At 40.2% G+C, this 14,528-nt stretch overlaps 1 protein-coding gene across 8 annotated transcripts in view; it reads right to left on the bottom strand.

Annotated features, from left to right (window-relative positions):
- The window catches only part of TSPAN4 (tetraspanin 4), a 437,423-nt gene that overhangs the window by 111,163 nt on the left and 311,732 nt on the right, over positions 1–14,528 (bottom strand). The window lies entirely within an intron of this gene.

The following is a 14,528-nucleotide window of genomic DNA, read 5'->3' as shown; positions in this document are numbered from 1 at the left end:
CTACAAAGGAAGAAAGAAAAGCAACAAGAAGAAGGAACAGCTTGTTACAAAGAACAACATTTCACAATGCTTAGGATAATCTATTGGGCAGTGAAGATATGATTCAAACAAAGTCTTTGTGTCTCCTCTTTCCCTTAAAAAAACTGTCAAGTTTGGACAGTAAGAAAAGTTAGCAGTTCCTTCAAGCACAGACTGAAATACAGATACTTGTCTGATTCTTAGGAGGGGTTATGTCTCTGTTGCTAATGGATGCTAAGTTACTCACATTGCTTCTCTATTCAATCTGAATTCTTAGGGTCCGATAGAGTTCCAGATCTCTGCAGCTCGTTTTCACCCTACTGGACTTAGAGGAAGTTACACCACCATGAACTATGTGAGCCTTTGGCTCTGCCTGAGTGTGCATGAGCCAGTTAAAGTAAGAGATGATACACTTCAAACTAGGAGATGTGTAACAAAAGATGCATTAACTGGCTTTGCGGTAAATTGGCTAATTTCCTTTTCCACTAATGTCTGAACACTGTAGAGCCAAGGGAGCAGCAAGAGCACACAGAGATCATACCAGGCCTAGATGCAGGAGGAAATCAATATCCATGCTCTGCCCTGGCCAACCACCAGGAGCCAGGAGAGGCGATGTGGCAGTCAGCGGGCGAGTGTCCGCAGGGCTCCGGAATCAGAGCTCACCTTGGACCGGAGCTCACTTTCACCAGCTGCTATGCAATCATGGGACATCTTGCTCAGATTTGCTTTCCTGAACTATTCTGTGCCTTTACATGGCCAGTCTTCAGAATTTAATTCTCCCCATCCTTCTCTTCCACTTATATATATAGCTCCCATTTCCACAGCCCTGCAATCATGACGGAAACAAGGCTTTAGACTTGAGTTTTATGTAAATTTAATCTGTTCTGAAAAAGCACCTTAACAAGTGCTACAGTTTTGTTTTACTGATTTCCCTTTGCATTTCCAGGTTTGCATAAAGGTGCCTCAGTGGAAAGTGTAATCAAGATATTTTTAAGTCCTGACATATAAAATTCAGTTCTTCATAATTCACGTGCCTTTTCCCCATATCCTCCTGTCTCCATGTTTTTCTTTAAAAAGGGACCTATCATGGAAAAGGAATATTTAGCTGGATTGTGCCTAGTTCTGTGAGGTTGGTACTAAGTCCTAAGTGAGAATAGCTTGTTCATTTTTTTTGCTGAGTATAAGTTACATTAAATATGCTGGATCTGTGCAGGTGTCTGCTAAGATGCCTCTGTAAAACTGAAATTCACTTGTCTTTTGAATGGCTGGAAACGTTCATGAAGCATAAATCATTTCCCTTCCTCACCCAGCCCACAGACTTCATATATTATATAAACATATGGATATTAAAATTATACGGAACTTTTAAAGTAAGTGGTATCTGCCTTTGAGACACTGGGCAGGTATATTATAGACTCATAGACTAAGGAAAAGATCTGGGGACCATTAGATATATAGTGCAATGAAATCAAAAGCAGAATAAATTAAAACTGAGGTAATTTTAGGAGTTGGATACTGTCCAATTCCTCTACAAGAAAGTCAAATGGAACAAGGGCACTGGAACAGACTTTCCCAGTGGGAACGGAAACTAGAAGAGGCTTGGACACAGAATCTGCATTTAGTTTATTATTTTGTTGGTACTTAGACTTTCAATCTAATTTGGCTTTCTGCCTCCTCATACTATAACAGCACAACTTTACAACCTTAGTGCTTTGCCCTGTCTCTAGGGAGCTCTTGCAAACATTTACACCCTCCTGAGATTTAAGAGAACACAGAAGCTAAGAGCATGCAGCTTCTTCAAGGTGACAGGGGTGACAGGAACAGGAAAATGCAGTGCTTTGGTATTACTGATCTTGTCTTTTGTTAAACTTTTAACATTTCCAAGCAAATGCAGAACTAATTGAACAGATTTAATGTGTAATGTATTTCCAGTTTTATATACATCCATATGCAATCCTGTGCATACCCTGTGCTGTGTGTAGGGTTCTGAGTTGCCATAAAGCAAATTGGATGGCATTTACATCAGGGCACCCCGCCCAGCAGGCAGCCCTCCTGTGATGCCCACTCCAGTCAGAGGCTGAGCAGCACCACTTCCAGCAGCACAGGAGCTGCTGGGGTCTAACTGGTCCTTGAGCTGAACTGAACACCATTTTGAATTTCTCTGTCCTCACAGGATTTGCTTGACACTTAACCCTGAGCATTCATATTACTTTTGCTGATTTTTGTGTTTTCATTTGCAGTCCACATGTTCACGAGGAGATACTGAGCATAAGGTCAAAGTTGTTTCACATTTTGCAGTATAAGGAGCTTTATCCCTTTCCACCTTTCATGTGGCAGAAGGCAGGGATGGAGATAAGGATTAACTTTATTTAATGTGATATTTAATGTGTGAAAAGATCCAAACTCTTCTCTTTATAGACAGTTCTGCAACACAGACCAAATCACTTTTTTAAATAAAAAAGTATACAATAAAATATTCAACATTTAAACTAAATGAAAAAATAAAAAAACTACCATAGAGAGAAGAGAAAAGCAAATGGGTTAAAACTGATACTCCCTTCATCTATGCTATCCCTGCAAGCAGGTCCTTGCCCTCAATCTTTATTCCTGCCAGCAGTCACTTCATAAGAAGTCCGGAAGGAACACGGTCCTTAAGACGTTTTCTCTATCCCCCCAAGCCACTGCTCTCAGCTCCATACAGTGACTTTCCTGTCTTCCATACTCAAGGTCTCTGAGAGTCCCTTCCCTTGCTCCTTCTTAGCTGACGTCCAAGGAAGGTGTGATTTCTCTTCCATGCCCAAGGATTTCCCCTGACTCAACCATGCCATTTACAGGAACACAAGCAAAATAGTTGAGACTGAGCAGGTCAAACACATGGCCTGTCACAAGGCATGATCACTGGTCTGTTATCCTGAGAAATTAATGGAAAGTCTTGACTGCTTTTTTCAAACAACTGTCAAAAGTCTGCTGTGGAGCAGACAAAATTCAGGGATGGGGTTTTTTTGCAAATAGGAATACAGTGAAAATCCAAATAAATGTCAGTGGGATCTGAACATATTGTCAACTAATGTCCTCATTTTTAATAATGTGGTATATCCTATGACAACTCTATTCCCCAATGAACAGTGCTTGGGCCTCACCACTGTGCCCTGCTCCTCTAGTTTAACAGCTCTGCAATTTATGACAGTAGTAGATTGTGCTGCTGGCACAAACCAACATGGAAACTTAGAAGCCCAGTGCTGAGCCCTATGACCAGAAACCCTGCACCAGGGTCACCAGTGGGCTCTGCTGACTAACTCTGGCCAGCACACAGAGGTCACAGATTGTGATGGTCGCAGTCACCAGCCAGGGACAATTTCACAGACTCAAAATATTTCTCTTCTCACAAGGCCAAAGAGGAGAGGAACAAACTGCCTTTGTTGTGTGTCTCACCATGCAAGAAGCATTAAATGAGGCAATAAAAAAAGCTGAGAAGCCTTTTCTGCTAAAATTATGCCATTGCAAAGTTACTCGTTTTACGAGCTACACAGCACCTTTGAGTCAAGAAGGCATTTAAGCAGGGGCAAGGGTCTGACCGAAAATGGTTAGAGAAACAGGTGAAAATGTTTAAATCACAGAAGTTTCTCAATTCTGAATTGCCAGGGGAGGAAAAGGAGGGCTGACAAGCACAGTACTAGACTCAGTAATACAAGGAAACCCTATTGTCTGACCAGGTGAGAAAAGCTGCTTACTTTAGGTATGATATTTTCTCAGTGTTAGACTGCTATGCAACACTCTGAGTAGGTTAGCATATATAATCCCAAACCACTTTTCTCCTTATCTGCAGATTCAGTGAAGCTTGTAAAGGATTCCATAAAAGAAATTTTAAATATTCATGCAGTGCTCATCAACCGTGTGGCCCAGTAAACCTACAAGGACAACTTTAGGCTTTCTAGGCAACTCCTCTTCAAAAATAGTACCCTTGCATGCAAACATTTGCCTGTGTGCTGCAATGACAGCATATGCCACTGCTTGCAACATTAAACATTATTCAAAGGAATAATCTTCATGCTATTAACACAACAGCACACACGCTGTGAATGCCTTATCTCCTCTCCTAGAGCCAAATGGAAACAGTCCTCTGTTATCCTCTTCCCTGAAGAATATTCTCAAGCAGCATCATTTTAACACCATCTCCCCCTTTCATGTATCACATCCAAAGAATACCTTGCAAAAACATTTCCTGACTCCTAACTAGACTTATTTTGTCAAGTCTTCATCTTCTGGTGAAAGCTGGAGATGTCAACACTGTCCTGCATCTTATCTCTAGTGCCTTGCTGTAGAGGGAAAAGTACCTTCCTTGTGGACCAAATTACATATTCTTAGCCTGACAGTAACAAATATCACTGTGCTGCATTGAGTAAATTACATCAACTTGAACTAGACAAGGGATATATCTTGAAATATGAAAAAAGGCAGTCACATCTTCACATTTTGTTAAAAAAAAACGTTTTCCCTACATCACAGTGGGAAGACGCAGAAAGGAGACAGAAAATAACTGCAACAGGGTATTAACTAGGAACTGCGATTTGGATCTCCTGCTTTGCATTGAACTGCTACTAGGCAGTAGCTATACAAAAATTATTTCATCCTAAAGATTTGAAGTCTTATATATATGTCTGGGGCTTTCAATTTTAATTTTTTTTTGACATGTCTTTACAATTTTGTTGATCATTTCTTTCACACCAGGTCTGGTCATTCTCTATGGCTGGATTTGAAGCCCACTGAAATCTGTCTCATGGTACTAGAAGACTTTGCTACTCAATGAGATGCAGTGGGGAGGAACAGCTCATGCAGTGTAATACATGGAAACATTTTATGGAACTGTCTGTCCACAAAATACAAAAAAAAACTAACAGCTTATCTCATATACTATGAAACTGTATGAAACCTCTTCAACCATGCAAGAGTCAATTCTTCTCAGTATCTATTGTTAACATCAGATAATTCTTGTTATTTATAAGTATTAGATAATAAACCCATTCATGTATCAGGAAAAAAAAGCATTTAGAAAAAGAAACATTTAAAATTGGAAGACTGCTACCAGCAAGAAAATTTCAGAGACAGCTGATCACCTTTTTGCTCCCTGCTTCAATTTTTCTACCCTCCTCTGTCTTGTATAATGAGATTTAAAGGTGCATTTGGTATTAACTGCTCTTTGAGGTCTTATCTGCAGATGAAAATCTGCTCTTGAGACAGATATAACCAGTGTTTAATTCATTGTTGACAAAAAGGATCCATGTGTTTTGTGACTCTACAAAAGTATGTGCATAATGCCTCACATTTCCAATAGCTCAAGTTAAAACCCATAACAATGCACAGTTATCTCTGCATCTACAAAAATACATGAACAAAAAAATGTCCCTCCTCTCCTTACTAGCCCCTACCAGGAGAAGAATAGAGAAAAAATTTATAAATTAGTATTTATACGTTGAATCAAAATAAATAAGGAGGCTCCATATAATGAGTAATATTAATGTCAAGGGCCATTTTTTCCCAAAATATTGGGCTTCTAATAGAATCGCACTTGATTTAATAAGCATTAGTTCAAAACAAGGGACTCTGAACAGTCAGCCAAGCACACTCCTGAGCAAAGTACAAGTGGTCTAGACAAATGAGATTAAAGTTTACTCTAAAAGCATGGTAAAAAAACAAGACATCGAGTCCAACTTGATTCAAACTTTCATCAAATACAAAGAACTTCATCTCAGGCACAGGACATTTTTGAGTACTTCAAGATGTTTTTCAACTATTTAAAAAGATGTTACCTCAGGGTTTTCAGTCTGGTTATAATAGCAGTTGTTCCAATGACCAAGAACTTTGGTTAATCTATTTTCTTTATAGCCTCATTCCTTTTCAGTGTAACATACTGCGTCTGGTACTCATCCCTACTACATTACTGAAATTGATGTGGCAAAAAAGCAAAGGCAATAATCAAAACTTATGCAAAATATCATAACAGAGGAAGGAAAAACCCACACGCTTCACTTTTTTTATTGTTTCCCCAAAATAGAATTTGAAATTTGTTTTACACTCTCATCACTGATAACTCTGGGCCTGCATAGATCTGGCAATAATACTAATGATTTAGCAGTCTATGCCTATACCAAACTGGAGCTGAGAGGGAGTGTGCAGAGACATAAAACAAAGCTGTTCTGGGATATTTTCAATAATACAGTATTGTGACAGCAAAGAAAAGTTCTGTGAAATGTAACAGACCATTATCACTGACTTACCAAGGAAATATTTTTAGAGAAAAATTGTAATAATCCTATTGCAAACTCCAGCCACTGCCAATCCCAGTCTCTAGGATCTGTGATGAGTTGTTTGTGCTTGTGGCTATGTGAAATGTTCCCAAACTATAGTACACAAACAGGAATCAAGATGACCATCTTTTTCTCTTGAGAAGACTGGGTATTGCCTGAACAACTAACCATCTGCCTCTGTACATTGCCTGATATGGAGTCAAAAGCTATTTGCAGTCACTACTGCTGTCACTGCCACATGGTACCCTGTAATATCTGCTTTTTGTATCTCAGCAGGCTCGAGATGCAAAAACCCCAGGCTATACTGTTAGTACAGTGAGATGCAATAAAAGGATATCAGAGATTATGAAAGGATATTTCAGCAGCAGCTCCTGACCCTTGAAAGGCAAAATTAGGGATGAGGAGAAGGTTGGTTATGTTGACTGAGATGACAGCAAAATGGAGACAGCTACTGCATGCTGAAGTGGCTGCCAGGCCAAAAAAAAAGCCCTGTGATACAGAAAAACGAGTGTACTATGATGAGTCTAAATAGGAGAAGTTCTGAAATTTACAGATGAAGCAACTGATTCCTCCGTGCTCTGTAAGGAGTCTTTGTTCCTTCTCCAGCATGAGGAGGAGAAGGCCATAGCTGTATAAAATAGGCTGTCAGTGTCCTCTGGAAGCTCACTTGCCCAGATTCTTACTCATCTATGATTAATCAGTTTAGCGGTAGCAAGCCAATGCCTATACTTTGCAGAAATGGGTTCACAAGACAGTTGATCATGAGCTGTCATCCAGTGGTACTAAGCAGACGTAGCCCAAGCCAGTACCTTCTTTAAGAAAGGAGAGGTTTTATACTCTCTTAGTTTTGCCAACAAGGACATTGCACCAAGACCAATAGCAAAGACTGCACTCTGCAACACAAATCACATCTTCTGTAGTCCTTGGCCCCAGAATTTGCAACTTCCTTCCCACAAATGCAATCAAACCCAAGAATATACAGTCTTGATAACTGAAAAACTCCTTTTTCTAGTAGTTCCATTGAGTAAATACTTACAGGAAAAACAAAACAAAATAAAAACACGCCCCCCTCTTTCCCATCAACACTTCTGTGGAAAGATGTCCGAGAGCATATACTTACAACACAACTGAATGTATAAAGTCAGCTAACAACCTCTCCAGTTGTGCGTTATTTATATGTAAAGTTGCCACAGCAAAGCACCACATTAGTGCTGCTCTATTTCACTGTTCACTAGCTAATGCAGAGGTGACAGCATCAGAACAAATATCTGAAAAGAACAGGACGGATGGAAGCCAACTTCATATCAAGACTTGGTGCTTTGGGAAAAGCCCTTGCCTCAGCCAAAACACAAGTGAACCAGGGCTGAATTATGACACTGTGTACAAATCCTTTGAAATTAAATGGTTCTGGCACAAATACTTGCTTCGTCAGTTGATGTCAGGCTTTGAAGGAATGTTGGTACATAAGAATATAACAGTCCACTGATTTTAGGAAAAGGAGAGGTATTATAGGACAAAACAGAAAGAATACTATAAACCCTGTAGACTGAAAGTTTTCAGGGAACATTTGTTTACAACTTAGTCATAATCATGTCCTTCAAAAACATATCATTCAACTTGGGAACCTCTCTAAGTTCCCATAAAGGAGAGTGGTTAAATAAAAAGGCCGTTTGTTTTACCCTTCTTGATTGCTTTTTCTCTATTGACATTACAATGAGAAAGCACAACAGCTTTCCTACTGTAAAGCTGCTCACTACTATCTGCATCTTTTCAAGGTACGAGAGACTTGACACAAAAACACAGTAAGTACACAGTAAATTTCATCTCAGGCTCTTACAAAGCTAGTAAGCACATAACGGTATGAGATAATCCTAAATGGGAGTGCCTTATAAAAGGTGATGTAATAGTGGCAGACTAAATGCAGGAATTACTTATTATAAAATCTACGTTTTCCCCTCGTATTAAAGAAATACTGCACTGTCTCAAAAGACAGCTCTTCCAAACTGAAACTGCCACCACAGAACGGCCCTTTTTAAAAGGATTTTTCCCCAGCAAGCTTTTCTGATGGGTGTCCTTGAAATTTTGCAGAGGCAAACAACTGCGGCACTAAAATGATAATTTGGCAGCTTGCTGATGTTTGCTGAATCTCTTTCTGAGCCAGCTTCTGCTTTGTTTTTCTCTCCCTCTTACAGTAATCTCATACAGAACGGATATCTCAGAGACTGAGGTGGAACTGCAGTTCCAAGTTTGGGGTTTTATCCTTCAAGACAAAGACAGGTATTTGGTTGAGATAAACTGAAATACTCTATCCAGCTTAACTCCACTGCAGTTCAGGTGTGAAAGCAAGTGCACCTACATTATCAGAGGGTTAGGTAACTATCTTTGTTTCACACTAGAGCAAAGTCTAGGATCCAAATGCTCCAGAAATCTGAATCTGATGTTCTCCTCTCCAACTTGCACTGCACGAGCTCTGGTAAAGTGAGAAGGCCAAACCACTGATGTACATTAAATGAGATAAGCACTCAGGCTTTTGCTTCATTTCCTTTACAGTAAATAAGGTTAGGCCTTATAGAAAACTGGTGTACTCTCATTGCTTACGAGTATTTATCAGGAAACAGTTTTGACCCTTAAAAGATGTTTATCTGTCTCTGTTATTTATCTGCTCACTGAATTTACACTGAGATTTTAAAAAAAACCAAACTACTTGACTCTTTGCAATTCAACTCTAAGCAATAACTGACAAAGCCAAAACATGGCTCAAAGCTCTGCCTATCAAATATCATCCTTTGTGTCTTTTCTACCTGCTTAGTTCCATCCTCCTACTCGATAACAGAAAACACAACTTCCCTTTTCAGAAGCCAGACAGACACATCTTCAGTGTTCAACCTCACCCTTATAGGGCATACACTAGTCCTTAACATTTACTTCTGAGACCTTCAAAGTATGTATGTGGCAAGGAGAACCGGGAACCCACACCAGTGTCTGACTCTGGTTTTCACCAGTGGAGCACTTTCAGGACCAGTCAATCAATTTCTTTGTGTTTCCACTCTCAAAGAGGCCACATAGCCAGTAAAACAGAAATGCTGATTCTGAGGCATATCCTGATTACACGATAGTGTATGTGGCACAATATAGATGTTTTATTGCCCCTTGTTAAGGATAACATACATAACTTGATGTGGATGCAAAACTTTAGTCAATAAAACTTGTGGCCATAAACCTGTGCTAATAAAAACCTATGCCCTATCATCAAATATTTTTTTTAATTATATTGAAATACAGTAATATGATGAGCAGGTAGACACAGACATTAGGCCAGTAAGAGATGCTTCTAACTGTGGTACATCACAAGACATAAACCTGATCAAATCTGACTGACAGTAATTCAGGAAGGCTTAAAATTTATCATGGCCAACAAATCTATGATTATCACAGAGGAGTTATTGCCTGCTGTGTAATTAGTTTGTTCTCACCAAGCTAGCCTGTGGCTTACAGGCATTTTGAAATGTTGTAAAACACCCCACAGAAGGATGACTACTGCTGTTGAAAAAGCACTCTCCACTGCAACACACGGGCCAGGAGAGCTCCGTTAGCACTCTGTGCAGGGACTAATGCCTTCAGAACTGAAGAACCTGGTTTACATCCTGCTGCCTCCACTTGGTATTTTATGTGCACAGCTGGCTAATGACCATGTTGTATTATGTATAAAACCATTTACTTTGGTATGCTCGCATTGTTAATATGCTGTAGAGTATTTCTGCTCTGCTTAAGGGGCAACTCTGGGAAACATTAATGCTGGATGGTATGAAAACAAGGGGAATTCCAGTCCAGACGGCAAGAAGAAATCCAAGAAGTGGCCAAACATTTCCATCTGCTCAGTGAACAAAGAGACTTTCATGCCTCAATTTATGCCTTCTGCTGTCAGTTGCCATCACAGTAAGGAATCCTCCTTGCATCCATAGAAGCCATGTTGCTGAATGCTGCTGCTAGCAGTGCTTCCCCTCAGTGGCCTCCATGCCCCTTATCCCTCAGCCTGTGCAAGAAGCTTTTAGGTTGTTTTGATTACTTCTAGTCCCTTGGCAGCTTTCCCCAGAGAAGATGGTGATTACAAGGAGCGCTTTGCTACACCAAAAGAAACCAGTGGTCTGAAGGTATGAAGGTTTTGAGAGTGTGGTGCCAAAATACTGAAAAGAACCACAGAGGCATCTTAGAGAAAGCCCCTAGTGACCTTACTCCTTAAGATTACAAAAAACAGTGTGGTACCTAAGATGTGTGGATCTGCCAGCACACACACGCAACACACAGTGTTGCTGTGCACAGTTAAATCTGAGTGGGAGTTCGAGGTCATTACCCTGTTAATATCTAGCAGCATAGAATGAACTGCACTTTGTAAAATTTCTCAGCTACTTCCTTGCAGTCCCCTCTTCCATCTTCTTTCTTAGCAGTATTGTTTTACAAAATGAGTGTAACAGGAGTTATGGAGGAGTTCTAGCTCCCTGGAGTGGCCAATCTGCTACATCACTGATACTAGAAAGATGAGTCAGCCCACATCACTATTCTCTACGTCAACAGATAATTCCAACAGTTTCTAAACTTTGCCTCTGCTGGTGCTTATGGATACTGGAACTTGCACCACAATATGGAAATGCAATATGTGGCTAACATCAGGGCTTAGTTTATGTGAAATGCTTAAGGCCCTTACTCACACTGTAATGAACAAGCAGTGTTTCCTGAGACACCCAGACAGTGTCAGATGTCCACGTACTCCCTACCACCCGTGCTACCCTGCATCCTCAGTGCTGCTGACAGAACCCAAAAGGTGACTGCAATAATCACAAAATCACAGAATTTTAAGGGTTGGAAAGGACCTTAAAGATCATCCAATCCCAACCCCTCTGCCATGGGCAGGGACACCTCCCACTAGACCAGGTCGCTCAAAGCCCCATCCAACCTGGCCTTGAACAGTGCCACAGCCAGGGCATCCACCACGTTCCTGGGAAACCTGTTCCAATGTCTCACCAACCTCACAGGAAAAAATTCTTTCTGATATCTAACCTAAATTTCCCCTCTTTCAGTTTGTATCCATTACTCCCTGTCCTATCACCACAGTTCTGACAAAAGTCCCTCTGTGGCTTCCTTGTAGGCCTTTCAGATACTGGAATGTCACTGTGAAGTCTCCACACAACCTGCTCTTCTTCATGCTGAACAGCCCCAACTTCCTCAGCATAAGAATTGCAATGTGCTGCACGTGAAGGCCATTTAACAATTTCAGCTCATTCAGTGGGAAGCCAGCTTTGAGTGTTTCTGCAGAGACTCCAATATACCTTCAGGTCCCTGGATCTGCACTGCCTTCCAGATAACGATGCTCTGCTTGGATTAATTTGTTCAATAATTTTTCTATTGGCTTGGCCTGCTAGTAGATCCACCTAGTTCTGGAAAATTACAGAGATGATTCTCCGCTGCTATAGTTTTGCAGAAGCAGGAATGGCCTTGCAGGCTACACTCACAGATAAAGCAGTGGGAGACACTGCAGGACACTGTAGCCTGAATCAGTGTTTTACAGGTCTGCCACAAAGACAACTTTCTCAGGCAGCTACAATCAGAGAAAGAATACCTAGCTCATGTTAATCCTTATCAGGGGAAGACAGGCTTAAATGTGTTTGTTTATAACAGTACTAAAGTTTGCTGAAGTATTTTAATAAGTAGGTAAAAAGAAGAGGCTCTCAAAAAACCCAGTTTTTCTCTGAGGGAGAAAGGAGAGAATCTAAATTAATACAGGTATGTTTTCATACACAGAAAATAACAGTATGAAGAGTTGTGATATTTTTCTATGAATAACATTCACAGAAACAGGCTACACTTTATGATGTTACTCTGCCTCCAAGGCTACGGGAAGCTTATCATTTTTTGTGGTGGTGTGAGGAATTTTCCTATGGAGTTTTCTCACTCACTGATGCTAACCTATGTAAGACTCACTATGAGGTTGCACTCATAATTAAGACACAAATAGTATTAATGGGCAAAAAAAGTTAACAGACAAAGGTGAAATCTAGAGTGTGGGTACAGCATTTGTTTTTGATATATATTTTAGTTACACACACTGCATGCTTGCATAAACTTTAAGGCTATGACAATTCATCCCTAAAGAAATGGAGATGAATGCTACAGTTAAAACTAAACTCTATTTGTCATGAGAGCCTAAAGCCATTGTTCTTTGTAACATTTTGCTTATGGAATTGTTCTAGTGATGCAGATTGATTTTCTTAGCTCCATGTTTTACTGTCTCACCTATCTGAAAGTGGCCATTGCTAGTACATTGAATAAGGAATTGAAAGTTTTTCTAGTTACACTGCTGTTTCAGTACACACTTGTCATTACTCCTTACTGATGATCCCCAAAGGTCCTCTCAATAAATCACAAACACTGAGGTTGCCCTCACTCTATGCTTTTGTCTCCCTTCCACCAGGGAAGAAATGCCAATTGTAAAGTCTATATGGAAGCTGGAATCCAGGCTAGGTCTGACTTCTATAGGACACTAGACTGAAGCAGAAGCTTTTCTAGAAACAAGATTGAGGATTGTCCTAGTTCAGCAAGCTAGGACCAGGTGTGACCAAAACTGTGTATTCTAAACCCTCTGTATCATTTCTCGTGAACTAACAATGGACCATTTGCAGCAGCTGCCTAGGGCACACCTGACCCCTCAGGATGTTAGCTGGGTATTAAAGAAGGCTGTGAGATAAGAGCCGTGATAACTCCCCTCCAAAGAGTCATTAGCACCTCCACACCCAGCCTGACAGGGTGTGTCTGCTAATGGGCCATCAATGATTCCAAAAATATCCCATGCCTCACAGAGTCAGATCACCCATTGTGGAACTCCCCGCCCTGGGGGAGGTACTGGGCATTCCCACCTGAAGGTGAGGGCATGTAATATTGGGGTTTGGGGATTTCTGGTACCACTTGTCAGATCCAGAGGAGGTCCAGAAACTCAAGAGGACTGAGACTGTCATCTGCACCAACAGGTCTTTCTTTCCCTTCTTTTTACTTTGTACTCAAGGGAACCATGTGGGGCTGAGCACAGGAGCTAACAAACACCATTCTGTTTGTGCCTCAGGGTGCTGGGTTATACTTCTGTAGTTTGTGGGTTAAAACAAATTTCTCTTTGTATCATTGCATTTATTGTAATATTTTTATTAAATTGTAACTCTGACATATAATCTCTTTTGTGTGGAGTTCACTTCTCCTGCCAATTTACCTTTAAACCATCACAAGGATCTACCAAGTGCTAAAATAAGTAACTCACAAATCACACAACTGTTGATTCCAGTATTTTGATCTTTCCCCTTTATGTTAAATTGTAGCATAAAGACAATCACCATAACATTTAGTGGGGCACTTACCAGCCATTTGATTTTCTATGTACATATTGTGGATTCTGAATGGTTTTGACAGCAATGGCTGTTCCTGCTTGAGAGACAGCATAAGTAGCAGGATTATGACACTCTGTAATGCCCAATGCTGATTATTGCACAAGCGAGCAGCTTTTTTACCACACATGAAATATTTTATATTGCCACAGTTTGAAAAGTTACTTTATATTCTGCTATAAATATGAAGAAAATATCACTTGGAGAATCTTCTAAGATAAAGATGCACAAGCTGAAGCAACCATTTTGAAAATATCCCTCTGTAAATAGACATTGTAACTTACTTGGCTGGTGCACAAACACTTGAACTTCCAGCAAGCTATTGCAAGAGCAGATTAGAACTAAAGGAAAGACAAGCTGTCTGTAAAATACACCAGTGTTATAGCACATATTGTTCTACGAGTTCCCTGAAGACAATACCATCTCATACAAACTATCTTACTTTATTGTACGTGGCATCATACTTTGCTGAAGAGCTTTCTAAAGTGAAGAATATTTGTAATTTAGGACTCTCTGTAAGTAGAACTTTGTGCAAACAATGAACTACGTCCAGGTCATCAGAGTGACATACTTAGTGCACTGTTTGTCCTATTTGTTTCAAAGTAAGTATTTAACTGAAGGATGATAGGGATTTGCTTTGTTTTGATCTTATTTGGAACATAATGAATGTATACAGTGAAGACACTATGATGGGATACCAAGGTAAATTACTATATCCTGAAACATTAAAACGTGCCCTTAAAATTTCATTTTTTCAAGGCAACTAGAACTTACCCTCTCC

The sequence above is a fragment of the Pithys albifrons genome, chromosome 6 (genome assembly GCF_047495875.1).
Source record: "Pithys albifrons albifrons isolate INPA30051 chromosome 6, PitAlb_v1, whole genome shotgun sequence".
Taxonomy (NCBI): domain Eukaryota; kingdom Metazoa; phylum Chordata; class Aves; order Passeriformes; family Thamnophilidae; genus Pithys; species Pithys albifrons.
Note: the sequence above shows the minus strand (reverse complement) of the source record. Positions and strands in the feature narration are given on the sequence as shown.